The sequence below is a fragment of the Anarrhichthys ocellatus genome, unplaced genomic scaffold (assembly GCF_004355925.1).
Source record: "Anarrhichthys ocellatus isolate YVR2014 unplaced genomic scaffold, GSC_Weel_1.0 scaffold16, whole genome shotgun sequence".
NCBI lineage: Eukaryota > Metazoa > Chordata > Actinopteri > Perciformes > Anarhichadidae > Anarrhichthys > Anarrhichthys ocellatus.
In genome coordinates, this window is record NW_022280046.1 from 9,866,080 (window position 1) to 9,878,005 (window position 11,926).

An 11,926-nucleotide genomic window follows, 5' to 3' on the forward strand; every position below is an offset into this window, starting at 1 on the left:
GTGTGTGTTCAATAACCACATTATATAATTTGCACTGGACTTGAGGCCCACTGTCACTAATCGCATCATTTATATACTAGGGTGCAGGGGAGGAAGTAGCTAGTTACATTTACTGTCCAAACTAAATTCACATGAAAAAGTCCTGATGACCTGTGTGAGATTGGGGGTGGGGTCGTAGTTATAGTTGGCATTATTGCACCTTGACATAATTTAAAAAAAGATTACATATACCTTAGTTAATGACTCATTTAATGCTTAAAGGACTGGTTATAGTGGGACAGAGAGACTGAGTGGACAAGTTATAGTGGGACAGAGGGGCTGAGAGGACTGGTTATAGTGGGACAGATAGGCTAAGAGGACTGGTTATAGTGGGACAGAGAGGCTGAGTGGACTAGTTATAGTGGGACAGAGAGACTGAGTGTACAAGTTATAGTGGGACAGAGGGGCTGAGAGGACTGGTTATAGTTGGATAGAGGGGCTGAGAGGACTGGTTATAGTAGAACAGAGAGGCTGAGAGGACTGGTTATAGTGGGACAGAGAGGCTGAGAGGACTGGTTATAGTTGGATAGAGGGGCTGAGAGGACTGGTTATAGTCGGACAGAGAGGCTGAGAGGACTGGTTTATTATGTATGCATAGAATGAACGAACAGAGAAGTCTGAAAAGGGTTGCTAACTTTCTCTGGTTTCATTGGTGTGAGGCCACAGTTGCTTCCCTTTACTTTTTCTTCCCCAGAGTCCTGATCAGTCACAGTGGCATGAAGTTACTAATCAAGTTGCTAACTTCATCTGACTTCACTTCCATGATTAGTAGTGTAATATCATCTTTCACCACACAGTTAAACTAACATTTATCACACATTGTAATCTGTTGTTTTACTCAGTTTATTTGAGAAACTCATTGAAAACCGTGACTCTTGGTTAAGAATTTCCAGGTATGCTTGTCCTGAGATAAGAACTGAGCGGGAAAAAACACAACAAGTGAGAAAAATGAATTGGCAGAAAAATCTGAAGCCAGCTGTTTCAAGCACATGCATATTAGTGCACGTGTCCCACTACCTCAAGGCTGCTGCTCTGCACTGAGCTCATGCGCTCATTGCGGAAGTGTAGTCTCACCCTCTGGTTACCACTAAAGTTAACACTGTTGGCTAAGTAACGTTGCTGTTGTTTTCACTGTTAGCTCTGTTAGCACTGTAGCTGTGAGACGACAGCTCAGCAGTTGCCATGTTGAGAGCTCTGTGGGGGCAACAGATATGCTCTGAGCTACTATGCTGGAACAGAGCCAAGTCACCGAGCTGGCTAGCAAGCAAAGGATTCATTTATTATGATCAAGAAATGATTTGGCGCTCATGGTTGTCTACCTTAGACATTATTTCTGAAATAATGTCCCATGGGGGACTCCGGAAGGAGAGGTCCTTATCCTCTCTATAGACACATTGTTCATCCTGACAGGTCAGAGAGAAAGTGAGAAACTTTCCAGAGAGAGCGGGAAGAGAGAGTGGAGAAGCCAAGGAGAGAGAAAAGATAGCCAGGGAACAAAAGACGAATAAGAAAGGGGGGGGGGGGGGGTTTTTTGGAAGAGTTAACGATGAGGGGTGTGTGTGTGTGTGTGTGTGTGTGTGTGTGTGTGTGTTGAGGTGGAGGGACACTCTATGAAGGGAAGAGATCCTTTCTTTTCCGTACCTCCTTGCCCTGGACTGGATGTTGGTAAATTGTTCTGACTGTAACAAACCGACTAAAAGCCAGATCTGTATGAATAAATATGTAGTTGACCAAAGGAACATTTATGGCACTAGGCAAAGCATCAGGTTACAAAACATTTCAGATTCATCTTCTTCTTGAAAATTAATTTATTCCCTCAAGGTTAATGGCAATGTGGCCAGTAGTCATATTTTCCCTAGACCGAGCTGACAGACCAACCAACCAACCAACCACTTTCTTCTAAAGATTAAGTTTTTAAGTAATTAGCGTATGTAAATTATATAAAGACTAAATGTTCACTAATGGATCTTTAAACTGTTAACTGTTATTGCAAATATAAATTATTTGTAATGAATGTATATTGTACAAAACACTCACTGTCAACAGTATTTAATTTATTTTGCTACAATATGGCAACTAAAGCCTCACAAAGGTTTGTATGGTTTTGTTTAGACTGGGTTGGGATGCTGGCTTCTGTTATTTGAAAGTATCATTCATGTATATATTATTAGATTGTTTTTTAGCGTATTCCTATTTTGTCCTTATCAAGTTTGTTTTACAGTGGCAGACATAGCTGTACTTAAAGCTTCACCAATTAACAGTTTTATATTAACAATATATCAAATCACAGAGGTTTAGTGAGAGCTGTTCCTCATTGCGTCGAACCCACAGAGAGTTATCTAATAACTGCAGTTCCCCTCTGCTCTATGAAGCTTTAGAGTGACTCACTTTGAGACAGATATTTCTCTCATGAGTTGGTGGAGACAAAAAACAGAGCTAAAAGAGAGTGAACATTAGTCACATTCATCAGTTGGAAACAAACACCACTCAAACGATTAATATATTGATTATTCTAAAGATTATTTTTTAAACTCCCAATTAATATAACAATTCATTTAACAAAAAATAAATATCAAAACCTTATCTGATCAGTATTTCATATTATTCAAATGAATATATTTTAGTAGTTGATGACGTTGATTATGTCGGTGAATTGCCCCAGCCCCACTCTTTGTCTTTTGGATGTGTAATAGGCACACATTAAAACATCCATATTTACATGTGTTTAGCATGTTGCGCTGTTAGCAATAGCTATCTGTTAAAGTTTAAAAATGAAAGACCATCAAATGTCTTATCAATAAATCTAAATATATTTTGGCAGTGGCTGCTATTAAAAAAGGAAAACACTTTAATTGATCAAATCTGATGCTCTTTACTTTAGGTAAGTTTGGAAATAATAATAGTGTGGTTCACTGGTGTAAGTGGTGGTTGTGTGATCTGGGAACAGGTTTAAAGGAGGACAGGGTAGAGGGATGGGAGGAGGGAGGAGGTAACTTAAAGGCAGGTACAGAGGGGCTCAGTGTTTGGACAGCTGCACTCCTCCTCCTCTCTGAGTGGGACTCCCCTCCTCTATTCAGCAGCTCTTTCTCCCTGCTGTCCAACACCCTCCTTTACATTTAAACTACAGGCACATCATTTCAACAGTGGTGGGCCGCCAGGGCTAGCAAAGCCTTCTCTGCTGGCCTAAACAGAATCACAAAATTATAGCTATTTTATAATTTAATAATTTTTCACAAACACACTACATGTATTCTAATAATCTTTCCCATTAGCTTATTTTCTCATTGCACAGCTACTGCCTTCCTCAGTTGCTCTGCTTCCAGTGCAGCTTGTTTAAAGGAGAGCTTTTATCCAATCAGATTTCACCTCTGTGTCTCTAGGTAAGAACAGAGGCCCGAGGTCCTCAGGTAGACTTTGCAGATTAAAGTAAATGAGGACGATATTGTTGATTGTCATCAACCAATCTTCTACCAATAGTAGGACAGCACTGAAGGCCCAGATATAAAATGCACGGCCCGCCACTGCATTTCAGATATCAGTGGCTGTGAAGTACGAGTTTGGTTTGAATGTGAAGATGTTGTTTGACATTTCACGAACTGTGGCTGCTGATAAAAATGTCACTACCATATGTACCTGCCCTAACAGACTCAACATACATTTGAAATTATGTATCCATAAAATGAAGTGTTGCTCTTTAAAAAAGTTCTCTACACTGACAAAAAAGTATCAAATTTAAATGAGCCGTTTTAATTTAAATATCAAAACTGCTGAAGGGAAGTGAACTGAACTACTAAATGTGAGCTTCAGTAGAGATTTGTCACTATTTTCAAACCAGTTCAACAGTTTTTATGGGTTCATGTTCTTCTTTTAAACACACATTTAAGTTGTGCAATCATTAGCTGTAATCACTCCAACACTGTGGTTGGTAAGATAAGCAAAAGGGAACCCTTCGCAGGCAATGTGTTGGTCAGCTGCATGGTTTTCATAATGATGCAAATAGCTCTGGTACAGAATAACTCAACAACACATGGCTGACACATGGGAATACAGAACACTCAAATGCTTTATGATCTGGAAAAGAAAATAACCGTGCAATGTCAATCTGTTATGTATTATATCTAGTTTTAATTAAATTTTCAAAAAACAAGACTTTCACCCAGGAGGCCGCTGTTCGTGTCTCGTGTGAAAACAAAAGTAAATGTTGACTTTACGGTTGTTACAAGACGTTACGTAACAAAGTCTGCTCAGGACTTTTGTTATTTATCTACGATTGTTACGTTACTTTGCTATGCTACTTCGCTGATCTTCTTGCTAACCATAACCAGGTAGTTTTGTTGCATATACCTAACCCATTGTTTCACAACGTTAAACAGACAAGGCTATTATGAAATGTATTAATGAAATATATTTTTTGATATATTTTTTGCTGACTGGCTTTAAATTCTCACAGGCTGTTGTCATCATTATACTCCACAATATGACAGTGTTGAAATGAACGTCAGAGTTGATGGTTTTGCTCTTCCTAGCCTTACTAGTAAAAATACACTCCTTCTGTATTGTGCTTAGAGCTCTGCTGGGAGCTTTGTTTTCAGCCATAGTTGAAGTATTTGGAAGATAAGCATACTAACTGCTGAAAACGGTTACTCTGGGAGAGTATGCATGGCGGGCTGATTTTCATGAAATATACAGAGCACTGTATGCTCCCAAGAGGGTGAACCTTTTGATTTGAACAATCCCATGACCTTTGACCCTTGACAAACATATTATTAATAATGACAGTAACATTAGCATTCTGCTGTTGGTTCTGTGCAACACATGTGGGGCCTACGGAACCTTGCAGCTTGAAGGAGCAGCTAGCGAGGCTTTAAACTTAAACAAACAGCTTCCACCGAGGCTCTAGACTTTTAGTCGTGTCTATTCCAAAGCCCTGTTTGGTGCAGCTTTCAATGTGAGCGAAACGTTTCTTCCAACAGAGGATTCATGAAAAGTCCTCAGCGGTTGATTTCCATGAGGACCTGGACCACCACTGCTCGGGACCGCCTCTTTGGAGGAGCCTCCTTGACCTCCTGGCCCTGTGCCCTATGCTTCCACACTGCTCCAGCGGCTTAACAAGCATAAAGAGGTACAGGATTAAAGAGGAGAAGAGGAGTGGAGAAAGGATGAAGCAGAAAAAAAACAGACTGTGTGTGTTCCTTCACTGTTCTCTTGTTTGCTCTCTCTCCTCAGGGACCTGGGTGACCTAAAGGAGGAGGCTGGGTGGTGGCTTCGGGTGGCAGCTTGTTGGAGGTTTAATTAGTAGGCGTAATCAAAAGATGATTGTGAAGGAGGCAGGGGGAAATAAAAGCCGGATTCAGAGAGTGGGGATGTGCTGTTTGCTCAGTCAAAGCTCAAGAAGTCAGAGTAAGGCCTCGGGATTCTCTGGGGACTCACTTCAACATGTTTGTTAGCAGGGAAATGATCTCAGCAATCAATCAGATGCACTCATTTATTCACCTTCTGGAGGTTTACTTTGCACTGAGGGAGTGTATCAGAGGTGGTGGTGTTGGAAAAAGAAGGAAGTGAAGGTGAGTTATGTTATTAGAAAATAAAACAAGTTTAACCTTGCACGTACCCGATGTACATCCACATGGTCAATATATGCCAAATCCTCACATTCCTGCAATATGTGATAGTTGAAGATGTGATTATGACACCATGGGCTTCCACCATGTTGCAATCTGGCTGCAGAGATTTTCTCCCATTCAACCACAGGAGCAATAGCGAGGTCCAACACTGATGAAGGCTGAGTCCAGTTCACCCTAAAGGTTCTGGACAGGGTTCAGTCAAGTTCTTCCACAGCCGACTGTGAAAAGCATTTCTTTATAGACCTGGCTTCATCAATGGGGGAATTGTCATATTGAAACAGGCAAGGGACAAACACAAACTGTTGCCACAAAGCTGGACGAACACGGTTGTCTGGAATATCATTGTATGCTGGAGCAATAAGATTTCAGTTACAGTTTTTCTCAGTTGTTTAAACGCAAACACTGGTACTTGAGACCGCAACCTGTTGACGCAACGTCAGCGTCTCTTACTTTAAGCCCCGAAAGATCACCATGGCACAGGAGAGGCTGTCGGGGCGTGCCATCCCGAATTAAAGAAAATAAACACGCTTGGAGTCCGGACTCAAAGTTGGTGGTGTAGGATTTTTCTCATCTACACGCCAAGAGACTTGAGTATGTATACTCGCCTGCAAGCCTGAAAGAAAACAGATATGTACTCTGATTCTATTGCTAAGAGGAAAGCAAATTCATAATTGATGTAATCTGTCCTGCTCTGTTTGGGAAACAAAAATGATTGGGCTTGTTCTTTCTATCTTCGCAGTACAGTTGAGAATAAATCTCAGTCGAGTCTCAATGTGATTGGTTTTTGCCTTTATCTGAAAAATCGACCTTGCTGCAAAAGAAATTGACACGAGTACCAGTTAGAAAAAATATATTGACGTGCAAATGAATCGCACCTAAAAACCACCCCAAATTTGTAAAGGCCATAATGAAGTAAAATGAAATGTCAATTCTGATGGATTATCAGGCTGCCTTCACCCCTGGTACCTTGGTTTAAAGGTTGAGATGATCTTAATAATAACCTAGAATTGATTTATGACATTTCATTAACAAACAAATCAAAAACCAGAGTTTGCAACACACATTCGACAACCCTGTGAGGCAAACCTTTAATACACAAGCCCAAAGACATGACGTCAAACTCAGAATCCAACTGCTCATTCTAGACCGATACTCTCTAATATACAGGCGACTTAAGACACAAATAGAGAGAAAGGAGACTTTATACATCAGAGCTCAGGGACAGTGGGAAAATTGCATTGTGGGAAAAAGCAGGTTGCCATGACAGCTGTTGGCAGGTTATGTGATATTAAATCTTGGCTGTGATAGAGTGGTGGTGGACACCGTGTGAGACGGGTGGATCCTCACAATCTTATATATCAAGGCCTAAGGGAATTGATGTTTCCATGCTTGTTATATACGTGTATGTTTGTGCATACTTATGTACAGTACATTTAGGAGGACGTTTTGTATCCTGCATTAAGACTGCAGTGCAAGACTAAGCAGAGTGCCCAATGCACTGTGCACGTTATCACATTCAACTGTAGTATCAATCAGGTACACGGTCCATGTTTAAACAGCAGCTGGAGGTGATTGTCTATTCCACCGATACAGCAGAGCTGTGTTGTAAAGAGAACGGAGAGAGAGAGAGGAGGGGGAGCTGAAGTTGCGATTGCCTTCTCTTGGCAGCGAAGCACAAAATGTGATGCCAAGTACCACACAGAGAGAGTCAAAGAGTGGGGAGGAGGGTGAGTCTATAGCCAAGAGGTCCTTAGGAGATCCTCCGGTCCAATTGGTGACAGTGAAACAAAAGAAAAATGCAAATTGGATGACCCTGACATACAGTTGTAAAATCCCAACAGTGGACAGTTGTGAATCAGGTGGTTTATAGATTTAAATGCAACCCGGTTTCACTCCCAACTCATCAAATACCGACGCTTGGTTGGTGCCCTTAAGCGTCTGATACCAATGTTTGCCGGTTATCAGGCTTGCAGCTGACTCCAATATAAACCCATTCATGTTAGTGTAAGACGCTCAGAGCAACTGATGTAGTATAAAAAGCGGGAAGGTCTGCATAGGGCGGGAGATAAGGGAGATAAGGGAGGGGGAATGGCTCAAACAAAAACCCAGGAGACCGCTGTTCGTGTCCTGTGTGAAACCAAGTGGACGTTGACTTATTTACTGCAGTTTCGTTACATTGGCTACTTAACACTAGTTACGTAACATGGTATTGTCAATATTATTATAATTATTTGAACCAAAACCACAATCTTTTCCTATACCTAACCAAGTACTTTTTTTGCAGAAGTAAACCTACATTGGAATTTTATTTAAAAAAGACACTATGTAATGAGCAGAAACGGACACGCCGTCCCTGACCCGTCCAAAACTGCCACTACAGGGGAACCCTGAGCGCCATAGTTTGACGCTTCGGGCCAGTGACCAAGCGTCGGTATTTGACGAGATGGCAGTGAGAATGTGTTGTGAAATGGGTCACCCAGCTTCCAGTGCAACACTAGGGCAAAGCTATTCCATCTTATCCGATAAGGGTAGGATGAAATATGTGACTGAATAACTGACTGTCCCTCAGAGAGCAAAACGAACAGAGCAGCAGGACAGAGATTGAGACAGATACACAGAGACACAGTACTCTCTGAGTGTAGTTCTCATGACAACGGGCCGAACAATAACAATAGTGACACCACCCAAAACACAATTCTGTAACTTACTGACAGCAAGTGTGTGCGTGGGTCTGTACTGATGGGAACCCAGCATACTGTCTAGACGTTTCACCACAAAATGAAGAAAAAGCCCTTGAAGCAAACCACATGAGAGAAGAGAAGACAAGAAAGAAGAGGATAAGGAAAGGGAGGAGAGGAGAGGAAAAGGGAAGGGAAGAGAATGAAAGGGAGGGGAGGAGAGGAAAAGGGAAGGGAAGAGAATGAAAGGGAGGAGAGGAGAGGGAAAGGGAAGGGAAGATAATGAAAGGGAGGGAGGAGAGGAGAAGGGAAGGGAAGAGAATGAAAGGGAGGAGAGGAGAGGAAAAGTGAAGGGAAGAGAATGAAAGAGAGGAGAGGAGAGGAAAAGGGAAGGGAAGAGAATGAAAGGAAGGAGAGGAGAGGAAAAGGGAAGGGAAGAGAATGAAAGGGAGGGAGGAGAGGAGAAGGGAAGGGAAGATAATGAAAGGGAGGGAGGAGAGGAGAAGGGAAGAGAATGAAAGGGAGGAGAGGAGAGGAAAAGTGAAGGGAAGAGAACGAAAGGGAGGAGAGGAGAGTGAAAGGGAAGGGAAGAGAATGAAAGGGAGGGAGGAGAGGAGAAGGGAGGTCAGGAGAGTAGAGGAGAGGAGAGGAGAGAATCCTGCTTTAACATGCAGCTGCATTAGTTTTGTTCATCTGTATGTGGTTGATTTCTTACCTCTCTCTGTGTTTTGTTTTTCTATCCTGGTGGGGTCCATCGCCTGACATATCACGCTTGCCGAGGGGACCAATTTGTAACGTGGGGACCGAGTCCTTATAAAAGGTCACAGGCACAAGCATTGGCATTAATAGAAAACAGCCTGCTGAAATTCCTGGTGCAGAGTTCATTTTCACTACTCTGTGTGTGCCCCGGTGGTCATAGATGGTTTATTTAGAACCGTTGTAACAAATTAGAATTGTCTTTTAATCCCCTTTATCATCACCATTGAAACCTTGTCTGTCGATTTGACTTCCACATTGTTTTGCTAATTTATTCAACTTAATTTGATTTTTCTGAGAAAAAATGCAATTCATGTAGTACGGACAAATGCGCCGACGACAAATTGAATGCAATCCAGAACAAATATTGCCTCAAGACAATCTGAGATTACGACATTGGAGAGTGCTGTAAAACACAACTCAAAGGCCATTGCTCACCAAGAGGCAGAGCGGCAGATGTTGCAATGTCCGTGTCATCAGCCTGAAGGAGGGGACTGACGGGATCTAATGCTGTGCAATATCTCACACGGTTACTACCCAAATGATTTACACCTCTCAAAGTCGATAAACCAGAGGTCACGCAAGAATCATGCATGAATTTGAAAGTATGTCTGGCAGCAGTCCTGGCCTGGGTGGGGGTGGGGGGGCGTAGAACCAAAGAGGTTAGCTTAGATGCTGCAATAGCATCAGTTATTCAGTATATAACAGTTTCGCTCTTCTCCTGACTGGCTTCTGTAAGAGTTTGATTGACAGATGGTTCATCCAATCCCTTGACAAGTATCTTTTGAAAATGCCTGCCCTTTTCCAAACAGTTTTCAATGACAGCTTCCCAGAAGGTTCTGTGTAACAAGCCATCTGGCAGGTCAGGTTAACAACTGTAAGTTTTGGGTGAATTTTCAGTACTAGCTCTTTTAGACTAAAATCAGTGAGGTGGATTGTATCTTGAAAGTTTGCTTTAGTTTCAGGAGGCCATAACTGGCATACTCAACTATAATGTCACTCCTCCTCAGTTAAATAGGTCATATGCAGTCAAATGGAGTTGTTGATAAGACAAATGATCGGGAGATCGTTGAGGCTCCATCAGCCTGTCCCTCCCGTCACTTAACAATATGCCACGGCAACATGAATCCAGCACCTTCCGTCAATGGGCCAGGACAAATCATAAATGGAGTGCCCTCCTCAGCAGTAAACACAGAAACTCATGCCTGATATCAGACAGAATTTTCAACACTCTGTTTCCATCTTCAGTCCGGCATTGCTTCTACTCTAATTGATTTCCATGGAGGGGTGGAGGCTTCTATATTCGCTAACCAACACATCCCAAACAGGCGGATGCCTGTACCTAACATCATTTTAAGTCAACAGGCGATGTGTTGCCATGGCAACATACTTTGTGCTGGTGGAGCGGAGCTACTTAAGAGAAAGTTATTAAAAAAAAACGGAAAATGAGACCAGGCTGAAAACTCACTTTTTTTTCTCAGGGCTGACATAAATCTAGATATAGCTGACGAAATGAAGACTAATATGATATGTGTATGTCTTTTGTCATTTGATGTATCTGTCATCTCTGACCACCTGATGCCCAGATAAGGCTTTCAGATCTCCTCAGGACCCGGAGGAGGACAACCAAAATCTAGATTTGCCTGTATCTCCTCAGTTATGAAACATTACATTTCACAAAGGGGATAATAATGGTTGCATGTGGTGTGGGAGGACATACTGTACAATAATAACAATAAGTATTGTCATGGCAATCTGGTGGGTTTCATTTGGGGCCAACGGGCTTACTGGCCCCTCTGCATCCCTTCCATAAGCATTGCTTTGGATCATGATGGAGTCATATTTCCAGGCTGATCACGGCTGCTCCTCATTATTGCTTCCTAAAGTGATGAAAGCCTCAGGCTCACTGGCTGGTGGGGCTGGTGCTCCAGCTGGCTGTCACAATTTATTTGTTTCCCAACACGCTGCTGTCCGTCACCACACAGCGCCTTCAATAGCCCTGCCTTCAGGCTGCTAACCCCTCCTCCCCCGTGGCCAACCTCTCACCTGTGGTCCTCACCACTGCTTTGACTCATCCACCTCCACATGCAGTCCACATGAACCCTTACTAATATTTGATTAATAAAACCACTTTAAATATACCTGTAATGCAAAATGAAGCAATTTGTGTTTGTTACTAAGACATAGCGTTGTCAGAGTGTCGTGTGTTTTGTACATGAGCCTGATCTTTCAAGAATTTGTTAATTTCAGGATTCTTTGACCAGTCAATGAAACCTTGAACACAACCGTGTACCAAAATGCTGAAAGCTAAACCTAAAGGGGAAGTGTCATGAGATGGTCATGTGGAATACATCCTATATAAACAGGCTGAAGATATGGGAGAGCTTTGTGAAATTAACATGAAAGCATATGCAGTTATTTTTGATTGTTTAAAATGAGCAAACACCTCCACTGATGAAGACTATGAGGTGCAATTAAAAGCTCCAGAAAAAGCTAAGCTACTAAAATGATTATGTCAAACTGGGGACATGGAATTTGGAAGATTCAGGCATTTAAAAGACACAAAATGTCTAATACACATAAGATAGATAGATAGATAGATAGATGGATAGATAGATAGATGGATGGATGGATGGATGGATGGATGGATAGATAGATAGATAGATAGATGTATAGATAGATAGATGTATAGATAGATAGATAGATGGATAGATAGATAGATAGACAGATAGATAGATAGATAGATGGATGGATAGATGTATAGATGTATAGATAGATAGATGTATAGATAGATAGATGTATAGATAGATAGATAGATGGATAGATAGA

At 41.8% G+C, this 11,926-nt stretch overlaps 1 protein-coding gene across 1 annotated transcript in view; it reads right to left on the reverse strand.

Moving 5' to 3' along the window:
- Nucleotides 1-11,926, reverse strand: part of LOC116388067 (LIM/homeobox protein LMX-1.2-like) — a 50,064-nt gene that overhangs the window by 9,578 nt on the left and 28,560 nt on the right. The window lies entirely within an intron of this gene.